Source organism: Perognathus longimembris, chromosome 14, assembly GCF_023159225.1.
Source record: "Perognathus longimembris pacificus isolate PPM17 chromosome 14, ASM2315922v1, whole genome shotgun sequence".
In the NCBI taxonomy this organism is placed as follows: Eukaryota; Metazoa; Chordata; class Mammalia; order Rodentia; family Heteromyidae; genus Perognathus; species Perognathus longimembris.
The window spans coordinates 22,307,970-22,334,199 of NC_063174.1; the positions used below are offsets into that span (position 1 = coordinate 22,307,970).

At 36.5% G+C, this 26,230-nt stretch overlaps 1 protein-coding gene across 2 annotated transcripts in view; it reads left to right on the top strand.

Annotated features, from left to right (window-relative positions):
* The window catches only part of Frmd6 (FERM domain containing 6), a 77,417-nt gene that overhangs the window by 10,502 nt on the left and 40,685 nt on the right, over positions 1 to 26,230 (top strand). The gene's annotated exons all lie outside the window — the stretch shown is intronic.

Below are 26,230 nucleotides of genomic sequence, written 5' to 3' on the forward strand. Positions count from 1 at the left end.
TATTAGTTCAGTTCACGGATTCTTTTATATGAAAAGAAGATATGTGCTTTATGATGACTACAATTTCAATAGTGGTGTAAGGTAGAACCATCAGATTCTATAGTTCAGGCTATGGGTTCCCAAGAGCCAAAACCCATCAAGGAATATCATCATTTGGTGGGTGGGGGTGTGCACGCGCATGCACATACATACATATAAATGTAGTTTTGCTGATCACTTTCACCATGACTGTTACTTCATATCTTGTGAGGAAACAATTTGTGCAATTCTGTTTTTATGTCATAATTATGCACCAACAGTTTTCTGGTAGTTACTTTTGAATTAAAATGTTAACTTTGTATAATACTATCATCAAATCAAGTCTCTGGTACTAATTATCTTTTCTTTCTCTAAGCTTATTAAAACACCAACAGTTAGGCCTTTAACACCTAAGTATTGTTTTTGGAGAATTAAATGCTTAGAGTGTTTGGTAGAATTAAAACTTTGGTACATGCATTTGAATCTTGTTTGGTAATGAAAGATAGTATTAGACTTCAGAAAGTGGCTAATTACAATGAAGTGCTGGAAGGGCAATTGCCATGTTTTCTGCAGTGGATTATAGCACATACTTCTTAAGAAGTGGAGCTCCACAGATTATATATGTATTCCTGTTTTATTTATATCATTTTGAATGTTTTTTCAGCTGAAACTTGTAAGTTATGCTGTAGTTAATTCAGTGAGTATAAATGACTTGAAACAAATACGTAAGACCCATCTGAAATAATTTGGCAAAGCAGAGTTTTTTACATGATAGATACCGGAGTATGCAGAAGTTTCAAACTAAGCAAAGTTTGAAATAAATGTTAAATCTTTCTAATCAGTGGCTGTAGGATGAAGTCCAGATTTCTTAGCATGGAATTTGTCATGCTTAGTAAACTAGAATCGCAAGCCTGAGGCCCACCAGCAAGATTGGCTTGGGCACACATTAGCTTTTAACACAGTGGTAAAAATCATTTTTCTGCCAACATTTAAAAACTGAGAAATTTGACATTTTAAAAATTGAATTTTAAACCTTCTCTTGAAAAGGCCTGGCAGTGATCCTGTATATGGGTATGTGCTTTGTAGTTCTCACAGTTCCCAGAGGATATGCTCTCAGCCCAACCTCACACCACATGGCTATTGGAATTTTTCATCTTCACTCCTTGTGGCCTGCTCCTGTAGGCTGTGGGTTTGCTGTTCTGTGGTGTAGATGCTTATTTTTCCATTGTCATCTCAGAGTTCCTTAAGTCTAGCTCACTTGCCCTCCTTTCATCCTGTGTAACACATATTCACTTAGTGTATGTTGTGATTCTCCATTTGGGTTCTCCTTCCAGAATTTGAGCTCAATACTCCTGTTTCACACAGTTGAAACCTAAGAACAGTCTACTGGGATAATACAATTGTATATATAATATATATGTATATATTAAAGCATTTGCATATATAAATATATATACACACATATATACACACACACATATATATTCTTAGCTCCCCAGCTGAATCATAAGTTTCTTGAGAGCAAGGACCATACAATTTACTAATTACCTAGTGAGTTTATTTTATATAATTTGCTAGATTAACTATTCTGATTTTTGCTCCCACTAGATAGTAATCAGTAATTATGATCCAGAAAATATGATTTTGTGTAAAAATCTACTTTCTCCACTTTTGCTCTCCTAATATAAAATATGCCAGTAATTTTGTAATAGTATTACATAGTCTAAGAATTAATCCACCAGACACTTCATTTGCTGCCATTATCCTGGCTCTTCACTACTCACCATTTTATTATTTTGCATGTGCTTTCTAAAGCTCAATAATGAGTTTTATTTTGTTTTATTTTTGTGGTACAGTGGTTTAAGCTCAGGACTTCTGACTTGGTAGGCAGGTGCTGTACCATTTAAGCCATGTCTCCATCCCTTTTTGATCTAATTATGTTTGAGATAGGGTCTTTTTGCCAGGGCTGACCTGGATAAAAATCCTTTGTAGTTAGAGTACTACCATGTCCAATATTTTTTTTTTTACTGAGATGATCTGTTTTTCTTTTTGCCCAACCTGGCTCCAGAGCTTAATACTCCTGATCTCTGCCTCTCATATAGCTGGAATGAGCGGGCCACTGTGCCCAGCTGTTGGTTGAGATTGGGATCTCACTAACTTTTTGCCCACATTACCTGCAATTCTCCTGATGTCTGCTTCTGGAATAGCTATTATAGGCACAGTCCACTGGCACCCAACCTTGATATTGTTGTAACTGTCTTATTTCCATTTGTTTGACACTGTGGTACTTCTTGAAACTTGTATCCAGAAAGTTAGATTTTAAATAATGGGTTACATGATTTAGTCTCAGAAAATGTTGCTAGAAAGCAGGATGTTATTGAAACCTTACTTTGGTCTGGGGTTGGGGACTAGGATGGGGAGTATGACTGCACTGAATGCCGAGTTTCTTAACTTTCTCCTCTTCCATAAGAGTTTTTGAAGTAATCACAATAGACATTTAGCCTTTGAAGCAAAATTAATGAAGAGACTATTTCTATAACAAAATAATAGTTAATATCCTCTCTCTCCCCCCCTCTCTTCCTCCCCTCCTTTCTTTATTTTTGTGCCAGTCCCAGGGCTTGAATTCAAGACCTGAACACTGTCCCAGAGCTTTTTTGCTCAAGGCTAATGCTCTACCTCTTGAATCACAGCTCCACTCCTGGCCATTTGAAAGCTAATTGAAGATAGGAGTGGCAAGGACTTCGTGCCTGGGCTGGCTTTGATTTGAATCGCAGCCCTCAGATCTCAGCTTCCTGAGTAGCTACGATTACAGACATGAGGCACCAGAGTCTGGCTTTTTAAAAAATGATTAAAAAATAGACTTATTCCACTAAGAGTCAAATGTGGATTGCACATTGACTTAATAATTTCAAAACTTGTGACTAAAAAATAGTAAAAAGTAATCATGTTGGTATGAAGTTTATAGTATCATGAAAAGTATCTCAGTAGTAAAGTTAGTGACATGTGAGCCAAAATACACTGGAATTTTGTGGAATTACATATAATTTATCACAGCCATCAGAAGTGCTATTTTCTTCCAATCACTTCTTCCATCAGAAGTGTATTTTCTTCCAAAATAGGAGTTCCATACTTAAGCAAATCCATCTAAATATAGTGATGAAGTTAATTTCTTGCATAGCTTAATGTCATGCTGAAAAAACTGAACTGCAGTGGTGCCATTAAAAAAAAAAATCTCCATTAAGGAACTTGAGTTACTTGTAATTATAGATGGAAAATGAACCTATTTTAAGAAAGACCTAGTTCAAATAAACTGAAGACTTCCAAATGTGATAGTAAAAATATTTAAGGAAATCAGATTAGAGACTGGTTTCTAAAAAGTATCCTGTCATCAAGAATTTAAAGTAAATTCTAATTAAAATGTTTCCTAAGTGGAATCCTTTGAAACTCCAGTGTAATTTTTGAGTCTACATCCATTTTAAATCTATGAGAAAGGACATTAAGCAGATGCTTTGTAACTTACTAAATTATTTGCTTTTGTACAGGTGCTTAGAGAAGCATAAGGAGAAATTTCCATGCATTTCAGTTGTAGAATAAAATCTAGTAGAGAAAGCTAATGGAATTAATCTAAAATATAACAAAATATTCCTTAATAGCTGCCTACTACTATGTTGAACTAGACCTATTTTCCTGACCAGAAAGTTTTCAAGAATTTGTAATCAGTATATTATAGACATAAATGTAAATTAAGGCATTTTATCATATAACCTATTTTTCTGTTGAGGAGCTTGAAATAATACTTTAAATTGCATTGGAGGTGAGGCAGGCAGGATTTTGTTTGAGGGCTTGAGTAGGATAGTTATCAGGGGCAACCTTTCCCAGTGCTTGGATGCTGGCCAGATGTATTGCAGTGGTGACTGCTGTGTGTGATTTTTGGTCTTGATGTTGCCGAGGTTAGTCACTGCTTGTCGTGGAGGTAGTAAGTATCTTGAGGACAGATGAAGGATGCATTTCCTTTTCTCTCTATAATTCTTTCTTGACATCCAGAACACTACTGGCTCTTGACACCAACCCAGCTTGCTACAGCTTTATACTTTCTAATTTGTGTAAGGTGAGAAAACTGTAAATGGATTTAACCTTCAGCAAGTCAGGCATGAAGAAAGCAACTACAAAAATGTGTTACCTCTACTTAGTGGGATGAGATTTTAGGATCCTAGTTGAAAGCCTGCCTGGGCAGAAAAGTCTGCAAGATTCTTATCTCTAACCAGCAAGGAGCTGGAAGTATTGCTGTGACTCAGATGGGAAAGTTCTAGCTAAGCAAAAATGCTAAGGAAGAACCTGGCTCTGGTGGCTCATACTTATAATCCTAGCTACTCACAAGCCTGAGATATGAGGATCATGATTTGAAGTCAGCCTGGGCAGAAAAGTCTGTATGACTCTTATCTCCAATAAGCTACTCAGAAAAGCTAGAAGTGGAGCTGTGGCTCAAATGGTAGAGTGATAGCCTTGAGCAAAAAGAAGCTCAGGGACAGTACCCAGGCTCTGAGTTCAAGTCCCAGGACCAGCAAAAAGGAAGGAAGGGAGGGAGGGAGGGAAGGAAGGAGAAAAGACAGAAAGGAAAGAAGAGAAAGAGAGGAAGGAAGGAAGGAAGGAAGAAAGAAAAGAAGAGCTGGAATCCTTGAGTTCAAGCCTCATTAACAGCACACTTGTATTCATAGAAACACACACACACACACACACACACACACACACGTCCACATAAGTGTTTATCAAAACCCAAGTTCCTACCTCTTTAAATTGGGCAATAAGTAAAGTGTGATATGTGTTCCGTTCTAATATTGACATTGAAAAATACACATTTGTTGCTTATATTTTCAAGACTATGAAGAATTACAAGTGTTCTTCCTTCAATAGACACAAGACCCTAGGTCTAGCTTCAGTTTTTAAAACTACCTGTAGAATGTCAAAATAGAAATGATCTGTGCTTTTTCAACATTAGAAGGCATTATGTTTTGTAATGACTTTTGGGTTTATTCTAGGCCTTCAAATAAGAAAGATTTCTTATGCATGAGTTTGTTTCTGTGAGCCTGTTGAAAGTGCATACACTCTTTTCTTCATTCCAGGGGTTGACCAAAGTGCAAGCTTAATCCATTGAAAAGTCTCCTTGAACCATCCATGCAGTTTTCCCTCTTTGCGTGGTCACTGGCAGTGTCCACACTTGTCCAACTGTGTGATTGTTCCTGAGGAGGAGGTCTAAAACGGGCCTTAGTCTGTGACCATTTGAGTTGACGTACATGGGCCTGTGACCTAGAAATTAGATGGGAATGGGTATCATTTCTAATGTATAGTTTTATATTGGTCTACCTTTCTTTTGTATTAGAGAGACAAAAGAAAAAAGGTTAGGATTATTTCTAAATAAAACTGCCACTGTGCCAGCTACCTCTCTGACTTCTGTTTTTTCAACTTTCTTCTTTTCTGTTTCTGCTGTAACTGACTACCTATGTGTCATCTATTAGTATATGAAGAACCAAAAAAAAAAAAATCGCTGCATGAGGTGTCTCCTATATTGAGTCAAAAGCTAATAGAAAATAACTAAATTGGTGTATATTCATTCTTATCCTAGTGTATAAATAATACAATTCATTTTACTCATGTATGTTTTTCTAACAGTATAAATTTATACCTTTGTTAATTGAAAGTTCTACCTTTGTTAACATACCTTTGTTAATTTAAACCTTGAGTAAGTCAGAGATTGAACATAAAAATCTCTAAACAGAATGTGTGAGATTTGGGAAATGACTGAAGTGGTAGAACTCTTGCCTAGAAAGTGTAAGACCCTGGATTTGATCCTTGGTGTGGGAGAGAGAGAAGGAAATATATGTGAATCTTCCAAGTCTTTACTATGAGCAAAATACCACTCCTTCAGAGTATATTTTAATATTTAGATTATATAAATGTATATAGATACACTATGCACACATATACATGTTGTATATGTACGCTTAGGTCTAATAGAGGCATTGAAAAAAATGTCCATTTTGTTGTATAAATTTTCTTTTTTTTTTTCAGAGAGACAAACATCACCTTTTATTGTTGTTGGTGGTTGTCATGGGTCTTGAACTCAGGGCTGTTGTATAAATTTTCGAAAGAATATAAAGATTGGGTTTTGAAGATCAGTAGTAAAATGTAACTATGAAATAGAGTATTTTCCTTGTTGAAACAAATCAAGATGTCATTGATTAGATTCATAAAACCCACATATTTTAAATTTCTTTATTAGAAAAATGATTTCCAATATGGTGTCAATTCTTGGAGATGCTCTACTATCAAATAAGTTTTCAAAAGTGTATCTGACTTTTAAGTTTGCCTTTCTAAGTGTAGTTGGAAACAACTACATGAATAATAATTCTCATTAAAATTTGAATATGTGTATATATTTATGTAAAAATAATCACTCACGTTTTGAATTCTGATGTTTGAGGCCATGGTTCATGAAGTGTTTCTAGGGAACAGGCACTACAACTAAGTTTAAATCACATCTGAAAGTGCTTTGTAAGTGTGATGTAGACACTCCCATGTCCATTTACTACTGACATTGTCAGTAGAAAAAGAATGTAGAATTGTTGTCATGTGTGTGTCAGCCTAAAGCTGTGAACCCCTAAAACTGTACTTAGAATATTGTATGTCTGTGCTTGGATGCATATTTAGAGGGCAAGAATGCAGAGTATTTTTCAGATTATCCAAGTAGTCTAAAACACAAGAAAGATTAAGAATCATAATTTCTTAAAAGTTAGAGGAAGTTGAATATGCATTTCATCCTACTAGATTTTCTAGCATTATAATAATTTATGTCTGTATGTGATTTTATAGTTTTAAAGGACTTTTGTCTATTTAGTTTGATTCCTGAAGTGGTAGCTTCCATTATACAGATGAGGAGATTTCGTGACTTGAATGACTTGACACCTTTGCCTAATGTGGTTCATGACAAAAGTGGATCATGGTGTATGCTCCTAATTTCCAGGGCTGGGCATTTTGTTTCTTGTCACTTGTCATCCTGTTGATAAAAGCACTTGTAGAGTGCTTGCAAATAATAGGGTGTAACTTTTTTTTTTTTTTTTTTGCCAGTCCTGGGCCTTGGACTCAGGGCCTGAGCACTGTCCCTGTCTTCTCTTTGCTCAAGGCTAGCACTCTGCCGCTTGAGCCACAGTGCCACTTCTGGCCGTTTTCTATATATGTGGTGCTAGGGAATCGAACCCAGGGCTTCATGTATACGAGGTAAGCACTCTTGCCACTAGGCCACATTCCCAGCCCACTTTTTTTACTCTTTTTAAAATAACTTTGCTATTTTTTAAATTTTGTTTTTATTGTAAATATGGAGGGGTTCCAGTTACATAAGTCAGGTAATAAGTACATTTCTTTTTGAACAATGTCACCTCTTGCCTTGTTTTCTCCCTCCTGATTCCCCTTCTCTACAAGCTGTATAGTTCATTTTCAACATAGTGATCATCTTTTGAGTATCACTGCTGCATTTATTCACCCTTTGTTCCACCATTTCTGTGCTCCCCCTTACCCTCCCCAAAACACATAAGCTTACATACAAGTCAAAAGGTACAGAAATTAAACAGCAACAAAGGAGAACAAAAAAAGACAAAAAACAAAGCAAAATAACAAAAAAACCCTCTTGTTTGCATTTCTTAGAGTTCATTTTGATAAGCATCATTTTATATGATCATCTACACATAGCTAGTGAGCCTTTGTGACCTTCTCCTAAGAAAATCCTACTTTGGTATCACTGTGTGGATGTTTAGAGTCTCATTTAATTCATCATGTCCAGATTATTACCTGCTATGACTCAAATGAGGGCCTCATATCTAAGATATACTTAGAGCTCAAAAAATTACCCCCCCCCAAAAAACCCCCTCAAAGAACAACCCAATTAATAAATGATGAGCTAAAGATTTAGACTTCTCAGAAGAAGTAAGAATGGCCAATAGACAAATGAAGAAATATTCAACATCTCTGGTCATAAAAGAAGTAAGAATCTGGGGCTGGGGATATGGCCTAGTGGCAAGAGAGCTTGCCTCATATACATGAGGCCCTGGGTTTGATTCCCCAGCACCACATATACAGAAAATGGCCAGAAGTGGCGCTGTGGCTCAAGTGGCAGAGTGCTAGCCTTGAGCAAAAGGAAGCCAGGGACAGTGCTCAGACCCTGAGTCCAAGGCCCAGGACTGGCTGAAAAAAAAAAAAAAAGAAGTAAGAATCAAAACAACATTGAGATTTTACTTCAACCCAGTTAAAATTGCCATATCAAGAAAACTAACAATAACAGATGCTCATGGGGATGTGGCCCAAAGGGAACACTACTAGGGTGTTGGCAAGAATGGAAACTTGTTCAACCACTTTGTAAAGCAGTATGGAGGTTCCTCAAAAGAGTAAACAGAGCTTTCCTAAAACCCAGCAATTCCATTCCTGGGTACTTATCCAACAGACCATATACAAGGCCACACAAAAGCTACCAGCACAACCATGTTCATTGCAGTATTGTTTACCCTAGCCAATATAGGGAATCAACCTGGATGCCCCTCAATGGACAAATGGATCAAAGAAAATGTGGTATATATACACAATGGAATTCTACACCTCCATCAGAAAGAGTGACATTGCATCATCATATGGGAATGGAAGCCTTGGAAAAAATTGTATTTTGCAAAGTAAGCCAGATACAAAGAAACATAGCTGAATGGCTTCCCTCATTTCTAGTAATTAGAATGTGCCTATAAAGCTACAAGTAAATACAATGAATGGTAAAATATTTTTTAAAAACTCTTGATTGACTCTTAAGGTCAATTTTAGTCTCTTCCAGATACTAAATCAACCCATGTTCTTTAGCTCACACAGGTCTTGTCACAGAATTTTTGTCTGAGCTATGGAGGAAGATTTTTTCAAACATTTCCTGTTTTCCATAATAATGAATTTGACCTGACACAAAATTCCAAAGAACTGATTGTATGTGTGTGTGCGCGCGCGTGTGCGTGTGTGTCTGTGTTTCTGTGTTTGCGTGTCTGTGTCTGCCTGCCTGCCTGTCTGTCTGTCTGTCTGTGTTGGTTTAGGAGCATGAACTCAGGGCCTGGGCATTGTTCCTGAGCCTTTTTGATCAAGGCTAGAGTTTTATAGTTTGAGTTACAGCTCTGCTTTCGGCAAGTTGGTGGTTAATTGGAAACATGGACTTTGCTTCCTGAGCTGGCTTTGAGCCATAATCCTCAGATCTCAGCCTCTTGAGTAGCTAGGATTACAGGCATGAGCCACCAGCACTCAGCTTTAAACATTGATTTAATCTTCCAGAAGTCAGTTGAGTGTCAGGTTTTGCACTATCTTGTGTTACCTTGGAAAATCTGTTATTAGGACTAATCAGAAAAGGGAAGTTAAAAATGTTTTGAAATGATTGTACCTTACACATTTATGGATTAGTTATGCTCTAACCCGTTTTGTGATCTCTTTAGAACTCTGTAATCTTTAAATTAAAATTAAGAAGGTTGTGAAGTAATGCCAGTGTTTTGTGGAAACATTTCTACCATAAGTATTAAGTTGAGTCACATATGGGTTTTGCAAATAAGCTGCTATGAAAACATCTAGAGTCCCTTGTTTCATTCCAGACTCATTTATGTGCCAGGTACTTGATGAAATTCAGTCATGAACAAAGCATGGGCGAATCCAGAAACTGGAGAGTATATAGGAAGACAGAAGGATAAACAATTACACAATGTAGCAAGTGAAATGGTACCTATTTAAAACTAGTACCTATTTAAAACTAGTTTTTTTTTAATCAAATTTTTTCTCTTGCTCCATAATTCTAGGTGTTAACTTCGGTAAACACAAAAAGGCCAACCATTGTTTTTAGGTATATCCTTGAAAACTAGTTATTTTCCCCAAATCACCATGACTGCCTACATTTCAGTTACAAGGTTAAATTTATCCTTCTGAAGCCATGGATTTAGCCAGTTTAGATAATTTTGTATTGTCTGGCTTTGTTTATACCCAGCTTCATATGCAAACAAAGATTTGAGGTGGTATAGTATTACTTAACATGTAAGCAACACTAGGAAAGAATGTAGATACATCAGGTTTGTTTCGTTTTGTGGTACTGAGGTTTGAACCCAGGGCCTCTTGGCTTGCTAACCATGTACCCTACATAGAATCACACTTCCAGAGTTTTTGTTAGTCATTTTCCAGATAAGGTATTCATACTTTGCCTGGAGCCAGACTCCAGTAGCTTGGATTGCAGTGTTAGAGGTAAAGTGCATGAAATAAGATAGAGTTTTGGTGGACAGCATTAATGTCAGCACAGGTAATTTTTGTGACAACAGTATAGTCGACTCCCTGTGGTTTTGGAAGCTTCAACCTACTATATGTATTCAGTTTAGGTAAATTGGCATAATGTTTGAATATAGAACTTTACATTCATGGTTTTTCTTCCACAGTCTCCTTGGAGCCATATACCTGTGCATACCAAGTATCCACTTTACTTCCTTACAAATAGATGTTGGTTTATAGGCTGTGCATACCAAGTGTCCACTTTACTTCCTTACAAATAGATGTTGGTTTATAGGCTATCTAGTGTGTGTATTTACAATTGACAAGACTGAAGTGAAGTACTTTCATGCTACCAGAATCTTTGCTCCTAATGAAGTAGGTAACTTTTGCTTCACTGAAGTACATAACTTTACATATTATTTCCAGGTTCTATATATGTCTTCTCAAGGAAACTGCCTTGTCTTATGCTTTGGGGTGGGGAAATGATTTCCCAACTCTGGGGAGATTGCATTTACTTACAAGATGCTTTTGTAAGATAAACTTTTTAGAAGGTATTTCAAGATTTGATCTCTGATTATTGAGACCTGTGTTAAAAGTTAAAAGCCACTAGATAATATACCGTTTTTGTAAATCTTGTATCTGAGAAAGAGTAATCTTAGGTCTCCCTAGTAGACCACCTAGTTCTAAGACTAACACCATGTTTTCTTTCTTTTCTTTTTTTCTTTCTTTTTTTTTGTTGTCATGGAGCTTGTATTCTGGGCCTGGGCACTGTCCCTGAGCTCTTCAACTCAAGGCTAGTGCTCTACCCCTTGAGCCACAGTGCCACTCTGGTTTTTGGTGATTAATTGGAGATAAGAGTATCACGGAATTTCCTGCCCAGGCTAGCTTTGAACTGTGATCCTCAGCCTCCTGAGTAGCTAGGAGTATAGGCATGAGCCACCAGCACCCGGCACCATGTTTTCTTAATTCATTCTTCTAAACATGAAGGCTATGAAAGGAAAATAGACATTCTTCTTTTTATATCCTTCCTCCTCCCTATCCTAGTGTTGGGAATTGAACCCAGGGCCTTAATATGTTAAGCAGGAATTTTACCACAGTTTATCTTCTTCCCTAAACACATTCTGCAGTGAAATTGAGGATTGTAAGTCAAAACAAAGGAACTAACTTGCTGTCTACCAGATTATACAGAATTCACAGTATGACTCTTTTAACTATGACTCTTTTAAATGAAGGTATATTAAAAAGGAAATCTTTTTCAACAGATGACCCTGTACAATACCATGTGATGAAAATGAATTGAGACTTACTAAGTGATGAACTTGTTAAATCTTCTCAGGTTCTATTTATCAGCACAATACACAGGACCATTGGTGATGGTACATTGAATAGATTTTAATGACTAAATCTCTCTGGAAACCACAAAGAAGAATGGTCTTCTTCTGCATCATTGGCAATTGTTGGTAGAAGATAGGCTTATTTGGAAGAACCTAAATGGAGAAATAGGGTTACAGTGTGCTACCGGTGTTGGGCAGTGGTCCTGCCACAAGTGATGCCTGACCTTGGAATTGGCTACCTGTCCTGTTTTTCCAGAATGAAAGTCCACAAGTCATCTCAGGACTAGATGCTTTTTCATTGTTGTTAAAGCCATACAGGAAAAAAAAAATAACTGAACAGTGCCGAGAGGAGATAGGGTGATTTCTGGGTTTTGTTTTGAGTTTTGTTTTTCTTTTTAAACTCTAACCTTCAAGACTGAGGTGTATGGTTTCTTTTTTTTTTCATGGAAGATTAACCATGTTATTGTAGACTAAGGTGTAATTTTTGTTTCCTTCCTCCACACCCTTTAAAAGCTAGACCTTAAGTACCTCTCAGCATCAGAGGATGATTGCTATAAGAAGGAATGTCCCTCTTGGCAGTGTGGAGGGAGGGGGAGCAGATCGCACAACCAGAAAATCTAATGAACAGGTAGGTCAAATGGAGGTGATTTGACTGAGCTATTCCATGACTCACCATTGAATTTTGTCAGCTCCACATGGACCAGAAGGCCCAGAGGTTCACTTCCTGGCTTTATTTCTATTCCTTTTAGAATCATTTGATTGGATTGATCTGGTCTGTAACTGATTTCAAAACCTCAGTTGACAAGAATTAACAGAAACAAGGCTTGAGAATTGCATGTGGGAAGTACATGTTACTCCATAGGTAAGAGCTACTTGAAAGTGAAATTCCACTAGTGACAGATTTTGTCAGTCGTGGGGCTTGAACTCTGTGCTCATGATTGATGATACTATGGAGAAGCAAGGGTGGCTTAAAGTTTGGACTGTTGATTTCCAGTTATTGAAGGTTTTGTTAGGAGAGAACATGTTTGATACATAATGGATACAATATGTTTGATATAGAATTGCTACTTGACAGTGACAGCAGTTAATATTTTATGAAGCTATAATAAAGAAGTTATACATAAAAATAAGTACTTTTGTCATTTCTATTTAGTGCTTTTAAAGCTGTAAATCAGAGTTCTATCTTTGTAAGCATATGTGGCAACTTTGTTTCTAACTTATGTTAAAAACCCTCAGCCCTCAGGGTGTGTTGAATAAAGACTTTTGTAGCATATAAAACCTTGTTAGAATGTTCTGAGGAATCTTTCACTTTGAAGTCTGAAGATTGTGCTTTTGATCTTCTTTTACTATAAAGCATGTCTGGCCTCATGCATCTCACTTTGCACCATTCTCTCTCTCTCTCTCTCTCTCTCTCTCTCTCTCTCTCTCTCTCTGTGTGTGTGTGTGTGTGAGAGAGAGAGAGAGAGAGAGAGAAGAGGAAAAGAGACAAGAGACCGACACCATCCTGTAGCAGTTCATTGTCTCCAGGTAACAGCGTAGTGTCAGCCTCATAACTTACGTTTATAAGGGCAAAAGGTAGATTGCTGACATCTCAAAATGTTTTTCTAGGTTCTTAAATTTTTTTTTCACATATAATTCTATCAGGGTAATAGATATGGTTTGTTAGCATTTGGGTTTGCTTGACTTAGTTCAGTCATTTTTGTATAGTTCTTAACTTCCCCTTTAATATATTAAATATAAACTTTCTGGATACTTAAACAAGTGGTTTCCTACCCATTCGTGTTTTCACATAGAACTAATATAAGAAAAATTCTATAAGGAAAAGGCTCCAAACTCACTTAGATCATGATCATAGCCGGGTCATTCTCTTTGTTTTTGTTGTTCCATAAAATAAAGGACTGTGAAACTGGTGAAATTTTCATTTGACTGTACTTCATTAACAGTGTTTCCACTTAGTAGAAGGTAGAATCTCAGAAATTAATGTCATTAAATTGTCTTCTGCGAGAATTCCGTAACAATGCTCTAGTATATTGTAGTTACACTCCTCAAAAAATCCTCAATAGATTTGATGTGAATGATATGAAGTGTACCAGGCATTTCAAGGACAATTTTATAGGGTGTTAATGAAACTTTTATGCTAATTTACATACTGCATTATGTATCTTTTGAAGTGTTTTCAACAGTACTACTTACTCTATATTTTATTTTCTACAATTTTCAAATATATACATAGAGTATGTTTATGATACTGTGTGTATATTTTAAATAGTAATAGTGATAAAAGACAGAGTACTGTCTATTGATTACTGAGCTTAAGTGTGGCTCAGTGATAAAAATGCTTGTCTACCATGCGTGAAGCCCTGGATTCAATTCCTCAGCACCACATAAACAGAAAAAACCGGAAGGGATCCTGTGGCTCAAGAAGTAGAGTGCTAGCCTTGAGCAAAAAGGAGTTAGGGACAGTGTTTAGGTCTCAAGTTCCAAGCCCCAGGACTGGCAAAAAAAAAAAAAAAAAAAGTTTCTCTAGATTTGAAGCTCCTCACCCCTTTCTGAATCCCCCTAACCCAGCACCACTATTAGAATTTTGAGATTAATTGTTCTTTGTGTTCCTTTATGGTCTTACCATATATATACATTCCTGTGTAAATATTATTTTGAACTTGCTATTTATAGAAATGAAATCACTTATGTATCATATAATCACATGCATTTTTGTTCAACATTGTTTTTAAGATTCAATCTTGTTAATGTAGCTGTAGTTCTTTAATTTTCTCTTATAAATTGTTTTCATGTACAATTATCCCCTCAATAATGGATTTTTCTGTTTCTAGCCTGTACATGCTATTGTTTCTGTTATGAGCTATTTAATGAAGTAGAAAATTTGCATGCAGTATTCTTTTTTTTGCCAAAATTTATCTTTATTGTTTAATTAAAGATGCTTTTTGGATTATAAGAATAATGCATATCCAGTGCATAAAGTTTGAACATTCTATAATAGATTAAGGTTTGAATTATATACTAAGTAGCAACTTAATTTGCTTCATTTTCTCCAAGGTTTTTTAATTTTCATTAAAAAATGAATTGTATAATATATATATGTATATATGTATATATATAGATATATTCTGGGCCTTGGACTCAGGGCCTGAGCACTGTCCCTGACTTTTTTTTTTTCAAATTTTTATTATCAAACTGATGTACAGAGAGGTTACAGTTTCATACATTAGGCATTGGATACATTACTTGTACTGTTTGTTACCTCGTCCCTCGTACCCCCCCACCCTCCTCCCCCTTTCCCTTTCCCCCCATGAGGTGTTCAGTTGGTTTACACCAAACTGTTTTGCAAGTATTGCTTTTGTAGTTGTTTTTCTTTTTTTACCCTGTGTCTCTCAATTTTGGTATTCCCTTTCAATTTCCTAGTTCTAATACCAGTATACATGGTTTCCAATATACTCAGATAAGTGCATGCAGTATTCTAAGAAAGCTAATAACCTCCCAAATGATTTATTCAATGTTTCTTAAAGGTACTGTACTCTTGGGAAAAAGTATTTCAGGGAAAAATAACTAGAATTAAAGTTAAGATTCCATAATGCTGCTCTCAAATAATGAGAATTTCATAGCAAAATCACTATTTTGAAAACTGATTCCTGTGTCAGAGAACTGAGTGCAGGTCCCATGAATGAAGGAATCAAAGATTTCATTGTGAAAATTAGAAGCAGATGCTTCTAAGTCAGAGGATTTTCCCTGAGAACAGCGCTTTTTGTTGGCAATGTCATGCTAGAAATTCATCTTGGTTGAAAGGAATTTTTGTGCCTGGTTGCTAAACCTAATATGACTTTTGAATACAGATGGCTGTGAAAAGAAAGTTTCTCTAATTTAAAATTCATGAAATTTTTCCCTTTGCCTTTCCTCTTGTTAGTATTGCTTGTCTAGTATCTTTTTTCATTCCTCAAGTTCCCAAGGATACCCAGGTTTTGTTGTGATGTCCTTGCACTTCAGGGAAAGTTTTTCCCACCTCTAGATCTAGAATTGGGCTTATTTCTGCCCAGGAATGTGACCAAAGACATTGATTCAGAATGAGCATCAGTGTCCTTGTATACTGATTGGTGTGGCCTCTCCAAGTGAGACTGGCCTTCAAATGGAGCTGATTTCAAGGTACCAGGAAGAAGCTAAATCCCAAATGACATTGGAAGCTGCCATATCAAGCCACCCAAGAGCCTAGCCATCCTACTTCTAGGCTCCAAGTTAATTTAGCTTTATAATTTCAACTTATATCGTGTAACTTGCCTTGCTATTTAACTGCTAATAGTTAACACTTACATAGTACTTACCTTATGTTTAAAGTTTGCTAATATCTGGGTAAGGGCCAGAGAGCCAGGCAATGTGGCTTCAGATGCAAGTTTGAGTTAGATATTCATAGTACTTGCAACTTAGTATATCCCAACTCATAGGTCTTCTTACATGTCCACTTTCATATGAGTTGGCTTCAGCTAAAACTCATGGAGACTTAGCCAGAAATAATTTTGTTGATGGTTTTGCAAACTACTCTTTCATTCTTTGTCAACTAAGTTTGGAGAGAAGAAAAAAAATCTATTCCCCTAGAGCAAACTTAAAGTATTCAGGAAGATGTGATCAAAGCTGACTTTTCATTGTTGGGGGAGGGAGGGTAGAGGGGATGTCATAAAGAACCCAATTTCAGTCTTGTTAAGGAATTTACTCACACTTTTGGTAAATAAGACTACACAATTTATTCAGCCTGAGGAGTCTATTACACCAGGCATTTGAGTTGTAAAGATATGAACAGACTGAGGAGATTTTGATTCCATCTTAATTTTCCAGGGAATAAGATGTTTGGTTCTCTTGTAAGTGGATGGTGAATATGACAGTATGCAAGGAAGGTTATTCTAGGCAGAAGGATAGTGGTCAAAAGCTTGAATATGGGACTAAGACTTGTGGAAACCACAAAGAGATGAATTTCACTGATTTAAAACATAATTTTGGAAGATGGTCACATTCAGGACATGTGGGACTGGTGATGAAAGCTCACAATGCCTTGACATTTAGGTGTTTTTGTAGAGATATTAGGCTATGAAAGAATGTGGCAGTTGTGAAACCCATGGTCAGATATGCAGTTTAATAGGATCAATGTGTTAGTATATTGGGGATAGATCGAAGGAATTAGAGAAATCACAGAACAATTTAAAAATAAAAACAAAACTGTGTGAGAACACAGCCAGGATATGTAGAAAGGTAGAGTAACTAGAAGAAGAGGTAAGATTTTTTTCTTACTAAGACACTGAAACATTTTTCAGCTATTAAAGATCACTTTTGTTATCCTCCTTTTCCCCTAGCTTCCTCAGTCTTTGTGTTCAGAAAGATTGCCTATCAAACAATTTAAGTAATTTGTTTGCTTTCTTTCTTTTTTGCTCTGGCATGCCAAATTAAATATGCTATCAAAATAAGTACTAAAGATGTTTAAGTGAGTGATGTCTTGAGTAAATATATTATTTCTATTAGGCTTTTTGAAATTTGCAGGATTTCTGTGGCTTATTATATGGACTTCATGATGGAAACCCTTCTAGTAGCTGATTAACAGAATTATGCTTATTACTCTTCAGTTTAAAGAGGCAGCCAGAATTATGACTTGGAGAAACATGTTTTGTTTTGGGCGGTATTGGAATTTGAACTTAGGGCTTAGCACTTATTAGACAGGCACTCTACCATTTGAACCATGCTTCTGGCTGCAGGAACATTATTTCCCTCCTTCCCTCCCTCTCTCCCTCTCTCCATCTTCAAAGGGAGTTCAATCTAGCATGTCTATTTATGTGTACAATGCATCGTGATCAGTCATCCCTTCCATCATTCCCCACCCATTACCTATCCCTTCCCCCACCAGTCTTACCAGATTTCTTTTTGTGGTAGGGCCTGAATCTGGGGCCTGGGTGCTGTCCCTGATCTCTTGATCAAGGGTAGCACTCTGCCACTTTGAGCCACAGTGCCACTTCCATTTTTTCTGGTGGTTAGTTGGATATAAGAGTCTCACAGACTTTCCTGCTTGGACTGGCTTTGAACTGTGATCCTCAGATCTCAGCCTCCTGAGTAGTTAGGATTACAGGCATGAGCCTGTATTTGTTAGTTTTATTTTCACATATATACATTAAGTGTCATGACTATATTCATCCATCTTTCCTCTTATCATTTATTTACCCTCTCTGGACAATCCCACTCCCTCCCAGTCAATACATATTTTTAATATTTAGTATAAGAAAAGTGATTTTGTTTCTCAAATACTGGTATCCTTACCTTTTGCTCTACTCTGCCTCTGTCTTGATGACAAATAATTACTTTATTACTTTTTATTTATTTATTTTCTTGATGTAAATAAAATGGTTGTGGTCCTAGCAAGAAATAAGCAATGAAGACTAAAACTTGAAAGCAGAAATCAGAGAGCACAGAGGGAAAAAACATTTCCAAAGCTAGCAAAGGTGTTTGAGTTAGCATAAGACTCTGAAGTATATGTGACATTGTGTTATGGCACAGTACTGTGTGATATCCTCATGAATCTCCTCAACAGCCTCTCCAGGTTCTGAAGAAAGTGTCTTAAATTGCAGGAGACCACTCTAAAGGGATGTGTTAAGATTGAAACTCCCTTTGAAGATGGATGGAAGGAAAAACAAAGGAAGGGAGGGAGGCAGCTGGAGGCATGGTTCAAATGGTAGAGCACCTGCCTATCCAATCTTTAGGTTTGTACAAAGGAGCAAGGCCAGGAAACTGTTGATGGATAACAGACCCCTTTTCTGCTTCTCTACCAGGGCCTGTCTGCATTATAAAGCTGTTCCTTCTACATCATTTACCTTTTGGAATGTAATTATATAACTTCTTATTGTTTTTTATTGTGTTAATTCTGATTCATCCAAGAGATTATGAACACTCCAAGGGCCAGAATTCAGAAATGGTGTTAGAAACAAGTAAGTATATCAGGTTGCTCTAATCTGAAAATCCATTATCCTAATTGTTTTGACATTTAAAACAATTTTTGAACACCAACATGATACAAGAGATTTTTGTTTAGGAATTTGGATTTTGGGATTTTCAGATTATAGGTATTCAACTGGCCATGTCTATGTAGATATTTTCAAAACCAAGAAACATTGAAACCAGAAATACTTCTGGCTCCAAGCATTTTAAAAGATACTCAACCTGAGTAGACAAATGCTAGTTGACTTGTGCTTGTTCATTGACTAACGACAGTATTGAAGATCCTCTTTATTTTTGTTTTTACTCATCAATTTAGGGGATTTCTTTATTACTGCTAGTTCTGTTCTAAGGTAATTTTTAGCTATCAAAGATATTTGTGATTTGAAGGCAAGTAAATAAATTGTTAAGTAAATGTTATTTTCACACTATATTTAATTCATGACACTTGGATAATATAGTCTCATTGTTAAGCCCATTAGATTTTTTGTTTTAGATTTTTTTCCCCCTAGTTTTCACTTTAACGTTTCAGTGAGCACTTTTGTTAAAAAATATAGGGGTCTTTGGCTGGATTATTTCCCCCATACTTTCCCCAGATGTGGGATTATTGAGTCCAAAGGTATGAAAATCTTTATGGATGTACTATCACAAAGCCATATTGGTTTAATTCACAATACTAACCACAAACTGTGAGTGTATCAATTTCACTAATCTTTTCTCCCTTTGGCTTGCCCTTTATTTTCCCTTTCCTGTTGTCAGTTTTGTTCGTTAAAGTATTACTTGGCAGCAGTTCAAGTCAACTGTAATTGGAAAGCTCTCTTTTTTATCTCTAACTCTCAAAGTGTAGCAAATCTTACTGGCTAAGTACAAAAGTGAAATCATCAATAGGTGTGGTGATGCATGTCTATAATCTGAGCTGGGCAGGAGGATCATAAATTTAACATCAGCCTGGGTTATGTAACAAGACCCTCTCAAGAAAAAAAAAGTGAAATCTGTTAATTAATGGAAGAAAAAAATTCTTACAGATCTCAAATAGGATTAGTGACGCCATAATGGCCACTGCATATTATCACAAAGCAGTGCTCCCACTTGGTTCTTATCAAATAAAGCCAGTTATACTGTTGGTGGTAAATAGCACGTGCTATGTGTCCATTGGTATTTGCTCATTGCTTCATGATGAGTAATGCACTCTACTATTATCTTCACAACAATCTCAAGTTAAAGGTGAGAGAAATGGACAGGAAAAGTAAAGTCTTCCCAGGGGAGGGGAAGATCCAGGTGTCTGAGCTGATTTTCAAATCCAAGCAGCTCAGCTCCAGAACCTAGTTGTTAAGTAGTATATTATATTTCTTATTGCTCTATTTTGTTTTTCCATACTTAACCATTGAGTCCATAACTAGCCAACACTTCAAGCAATGTGCAAAGGTCCTTATAGTGCAATATTGTTGCAATTGAATTACAGTCTCTACTATATTTGTATTTAATAATTAGCTTAATGGTATTCTCCTTACCAAATTTATAAAAGAAGCCTGAAGTTAATGCTATTCTTACCAAATTGCTATGGTTATGCTGTTAACTATTCAGTTTCCAAATTATGGATCACCTATGCTGTGTAAGTTACTGTATTTGTAGAAAAACTACTTTTTACAGCTACTGTAATTTATCACAAATGGACAATACAACAGGCACATTCAGCATGACTATGGTCTTTAATAATACAGGATTATTCACCCACACATTGATATTCAAAATGAGATTTCCTTTGGCATTGAAAATTATTTATGAAATGATTGTCCAGTGTGCCTTGTTTTCCTTAAGTTAGTTTATGCATTCTCAAATTAATTGTAGTTAGTACTCTTAAAAACATGGTTAGTGTCTGACTAGTAACCAGCTTTCTCCTGAAGTTGTTACTCAGACATTTTTCCCCTACCTCTTAGGTCTTTTTGATTTATGTGTAGAGAAATTTGAAAACAAAGCAATTTTTTTCAAGCAAAGTAAGCACCAACATTGGTATGTAGCCAATGATAGTATCCTTTGGTGACTGAATGAATATATCAAGCAATGATCAGATTCTTGTTATATGGACTATATTTTAGAGGATATACTCCATTGAAAATGCTAGAATTGTTTTAAAAGAAGACAGCTCATCGTCTTACCATATGGGAATTCTGTGGATGATTTCTCCTCTCCTACAGTTCAATTGATGTAATCAGCAGGCTTTCTGAACTTTTCTTTTCTCTGTGATATTTTGCTTCTTAGAAAAGTTCTTGCAATAAGCCTAGGTATCAAAGGTGATTCCCAGTAGCTCTAAGCTTGTATGCTTGCTTATAAAGGGTAACCCAAAGACAAAGCATTTGTATAACATTTCACAGAGGATTCTGGACTTGCTTAGGTTATATGCTCTAGTAGGTCAAATACTATGGTTGGAAAATGAAGTACTGTGTTGGACCAACCTGAGGTCACCTCTAGACTCTGATAGAATTGATAATGCCAACAAGTCTGTTTTAATTGATACTCTGTCCTTAAAGCAGTTAGGGATCAATCATACAGAAGATGATCTTAGTCTTTTCATAGTGTTTCATTTATCTACTAGAACAAACTTGGAAAGTGAGAAAAAGTCAGCAAGAAGAATCTGATGTTCTTTCCAGAGCATTTGGCTCCACATGGTTAATAGATGTCAGTCATTTCTCGTTATGGTAAAAGAGTCATTGCAAAAACAGATCATGAAGCAGAAACCATTCAGGTTACTTATTCCTCAAATTAAGTACTGTAATTTTATGGTTCCAAAATGACTCTTATAAGCAAATGACCCTTTCTTTGAAAAAAGAAATCTTTGGAATACAAAATTGAGAGCATGCTGGGCACTGTGGCTCATGCCTGTAATCTTAGCTATTCAAGAGACTGACATCTGAGGCTTATGGTTTGAACCCAATTAAGCACCAACAAAAGCCAGAAGTGGAGCTGTGGCTCAAATGGTAGAGCGCTTACCTTGAGCACCAAAGGTTAGGAGCAGTGCTCAGTCCCTGAGTTTCACATTCCAGGACTGGTGTGCATGCATGCATACACACACACACACACACACACACACACACACACACAGAGCATAAAAAAGTGAAAATTGAAAATCATGTATATTTTCAGGTACTAGTATCAAAAGACCTTCTAGGAACAAGTATCTAGTAATAATGGAAGATTGGGAATACACTGCACTTGGGTTAGGTTTTAAGAAGGCTAAACATCAAAGGAGAGGGCCCTGGGACCAGTGAATGTGATTGAAGTACTTTATATGCATGTATGAAAATAGAATAATGAAACCCATTAAAAATTTTAAAAAGGAGAGGATAAGGCATAATAGAAAGTTAACTTGATCAAATGCATATATATACATTACATGCATGTATGGAAAACACAGTGAAACCTCTTATACAATTAATATGTGCTAATAAGCTATTCAAAGCCTTTAAGATCTGAGTACTCTTAAGATATAAGTAGAGGAGACAAGCAAAAAAAAAACTAACACTTTCAAGCATCTGAGCTATAACCATTAGTGCAGAGTGTTTGAAAGTAACAAAAAGAGTATCTGCACAAGCAGTTTATCTGTGAGGTAAAACTTCTGAGTATGAGCTAGTCATGGGGCCATCCCAGATTTACGGGGAGAGGAAATAGTTCCCACTTCTCATTGAGAAGTATGGCAGAGAATTTGTGGTTTTCTTTAACATACCATGAGTCCTTAATAGTACCCGAGCATCCCAAGTGTGTAGTGAATGCTAACTATCATTAGTACTATTTTTTTTTTTTTACCTTTTCTGAACAGTAAGTGAACCTTGGTAATTACCATTCTCCCTGGCTTGAAAACTATTTCCAGAAATGGATGGATAGATAATGAATGAATGAATAAATGAACAGAAGGAAGGAAATAACATACCTTAATTGATTCAGTTGTCTGCCCAAAGGTTGACCCATGAGAAATGCTTTTCCCCATTATCTTATATGATAGAACATCCACACACCACTACCAAATCTATGTCTGTCAACTCATCCAGTCTGAACTTGCTTTTCTTCATAGTAGAAATACAGTGGTACACATCACTATCTACTTACATGTTTATTGTGTGTTTCTATCCTAGCAGGGTGATTTTGTAGTACTATATATTTAGCACTTAGAACACTTGACATATACTAGGTATTTAATGTAGGCACTTTGTACTATTGGATAAATAAATTTAAAAAATGGAACTCATTTTACTATAGGCACTTTGATACTACATTTAAGATAGGATGGTGTGCATTAAAGACTATTGCTTAATCCATGATCATTATCACAATATTATAGCACAGTATTCATATACTTAAGACGTTATCCACGGTGGCTTCCCGTGAAGTTGACATGGAATCGCCCATCAGAGTGTGCACTCTTAGGACTCAGGAACAATACTGAAGTTTCTTGGCAGTGATGAGTCCTTAATTAGTTAGCATCATGAGTATAAAGGGAATATCCTCTACTGCTAAGTTCTACAATTCAAATTGATATACATTTAGTCTAAGCCTTTTCCCCAGGACTGCTCAATTTAAGATTAAATTTTATACTGGTGCATATTAGAGACAGGGTAATTTTGCTGTTTCAGTGGAACCTATTAATAAGCTTTAATGCTATCCTGAGTAAAGTGAAAAATCCTGTCTCTCTTTTAGGTTTTTCTAGTTTGTCATTTTCAAAGTAGAAAAAGCAGCCACGAGGCAGTACTGCTTCTTCCAAACTCAGTTTTAAATCATCTTCTTCCAAATTCAGTTTTAAATCATCTTCTGGTAGTCTTTTTTATTACATATTTGAACCATAAAATAAAAGGTTGTACCCGAAAGAAATTTTCAGGTCATTTTAATGAAGCTCAGGAAACATCCCAAACCCCAGACGATAATTTTCCTAGATTATCTCTCAAATTCTCGAAGTAGGTCAGTAGAAATAACCAGAATTAAATGGCTTAATTAGAAATAGAAAATTATAGGAGTAACTCAATTTGAAGTATAAATTTAAATAAGAAGAAGTACACTGGGATTCATATCAGTTAAGGGTTCAATTTTAAATATTTTCCATTTAATCATCACTTACAATTTATTCTTGAAAAGATCTTTTAAAATAAGACTTATAAGTGTTGGAATATACCAATACATAGGGGAAATTATTACCATAGAATATACTGAAGAAAGAACTCTTTTAGAACTGTATTTGTCATTCCTAAGATATTATTCTATAGATTAATAGAAATGCCTTGGCAAAAATAAGTATTCTATGTTCAAGTAAGTTTGAAAAATATTAAGTTGAACTTAAGAAAATGCCTACAAGACTTCTTAGAGCCTTCCATCCATTCTGAATTTTTAAAAGGTCCCAAATAGGGAGCAATACTTTGCAAAGTTATTTATCCCTAGACCACCATTTTTTTAAAGGTAAATGAAGTTTACTTGAAAGTGAAAGGAGAACTGTGAAAGAAAATAGCCAGGCTCTCTATCCAGAGAGGGGTCTCAAATAGGCATCCAATGGAGTCCTCTCAGAGGGCAGTTTTATAATATGAGGCTTCTCCCATATCTCCTCCATTGGGCTTTGCACTGATTGCTTGATGATTTGGGTACACACCTCCCTGAGTCTTGTTATTGGTTGATTGAGCACTCAAGGCATTATGTAAAGAAGCTTTGGTATAGCAGCTTAAAGCATTATGAGAAAAAGATGCATTTGAACAGGAGCCTGAGGCACTTTGGAAACAAGAAGTGCCATGATGGAACACATGTTATCTGCCAGTTGCTATGTCTGCCATGTTTTTCCCCTATACCTAATAGTTTCTTGCCTTTTCTCTCTCTTCTTCTGCTTCGATGGAAACCCTATCTACCATTTGTAACTTACTTGATGGACTCCAATCTAGAACAAAAACCTTAATAAGCAAGTTGAGAATGCAGGGGCCAGATTTATTTTTAAAGAAAATGTGTTGGGTAGACAAATTTGACTTTTCTTTAGGTCTCCTATTTTTGAATTGTTGAAAACATTTTTTTCAGTTATAGCATTGATTTGTATTGTTTACATAGTTACTTATTCTCAGTTCTTTGTTGCTTATTCTCAACTCTTTGCTCTTTATTTCTGCAGGTCCTGGGGCTTGAACTCAGGGCCTAACCTGTGTCCTTGAGATGTTTTGCTCAAGGATAGTGCTCTACCAGTTGAGCCACTGCTCCACTTCCCACTTTTTTGTTTTGTTTTGTTTTGGAAGTTCATTGAGCTGGCTTTTGAACCATGATCCTCAGACCTCAGCTTCCTGAGGTAGCTAGGATTGCAGGCATGGGCCACCAGCACCTGGCTTTATTTCCAAATTTTTATCCCCAATTTCCTATCTCTAAGATCGTTTCCCAGTATATACAGCATGTATGTTCAGGTATAACATATATCTGGTACTCTGTCCAGTGTGTAAGTATACACTGTACTCAGGATTCTGCATTTATGACAAACACGCAAGTGCTCTTGATACAGCCAACACTTTGCTCCAACTGGTACTTTAGAAAAACAGCAGTAAAAGCATGTGTTTTGTAGATGAGGGAATAGGCTTGGGATGCAGTTACTTGTGGTTCTACAACACACAGTTGGCCATCTACTTTTGAGAGAACTTTAGCACTGCCCTTCAGTGATGACCTGGGGTGTTGTGCTGGTTGTAACCCATGGAAGCAGTTGCTCTCATCCTTTTAAAAAAGCAGAACTTTTGGTTGGACTGTTGATTGCCTTCCTCTTAAATGAGGAAATATCATATGTGAGATTACCATCTCTTTTTATTTAGTTTTGAGTAATTCTCTTGTTGTTGGTTGGTACTTTATAAAGTAAAAGGAAACACTAGATTGTATGTACCTCATCGATATGTAAAGATTTATTTTCTTCCATTCTGCTGAAAACATGAATATATAAGTTTAAGGAGCACATAGGTCATTCATCTTATTCGTGGCTTTTTTTGCTTTTGTTTTTTGGGGTTTTGGTGCCAGCCCCTGGGCTTGAGGGTGCTGGTCCTTGAGCTCTTTTTGCTCAGGCTAGTACTCTTATCAATTGAGCCACAGTTCCACTTCAGCTTTTTTTGTAATTGTAGATAAGAGTCTCATGGACTGCTGCCTGGACTGGCTTCAACCTGTGATCCTCAAATCTCAGCCTTCTGAGTAGCTAGGTTTAAAGGCAGATTCCGTGGTGCCCGGAAGAAGTAGGAAAATACTTTAAAAACAGTATGCCACGGGGCTGGGGATATGGCCTAGTGGCAAGAGAGCTTGCCTCGTATACATGAGGCCCTGGGTTCGATTCCCCAGCACCACATATACAGAAAACGGCCAGAAGTGGCGCTGTGGCTCAAGTGGCAGAGTGCTAGCCTTGAGCAAAAGGAAGCCAGGGACAGTGCTCAGGCCCTGAGTCCAAGGCCCAGGCCCAGGACTGGCCAAAAAAAAACAGTATGCCACTATTTAAAAATTGTCCTAAAAGGTCACACCAGTGCAATGTGACCTGAAACAGAAATGTAAGGCAATTGTTCATGGGGTAGAATGACGGAAGGAGTGAGTGATGTTAATTAAGATGCATTGTACTCATA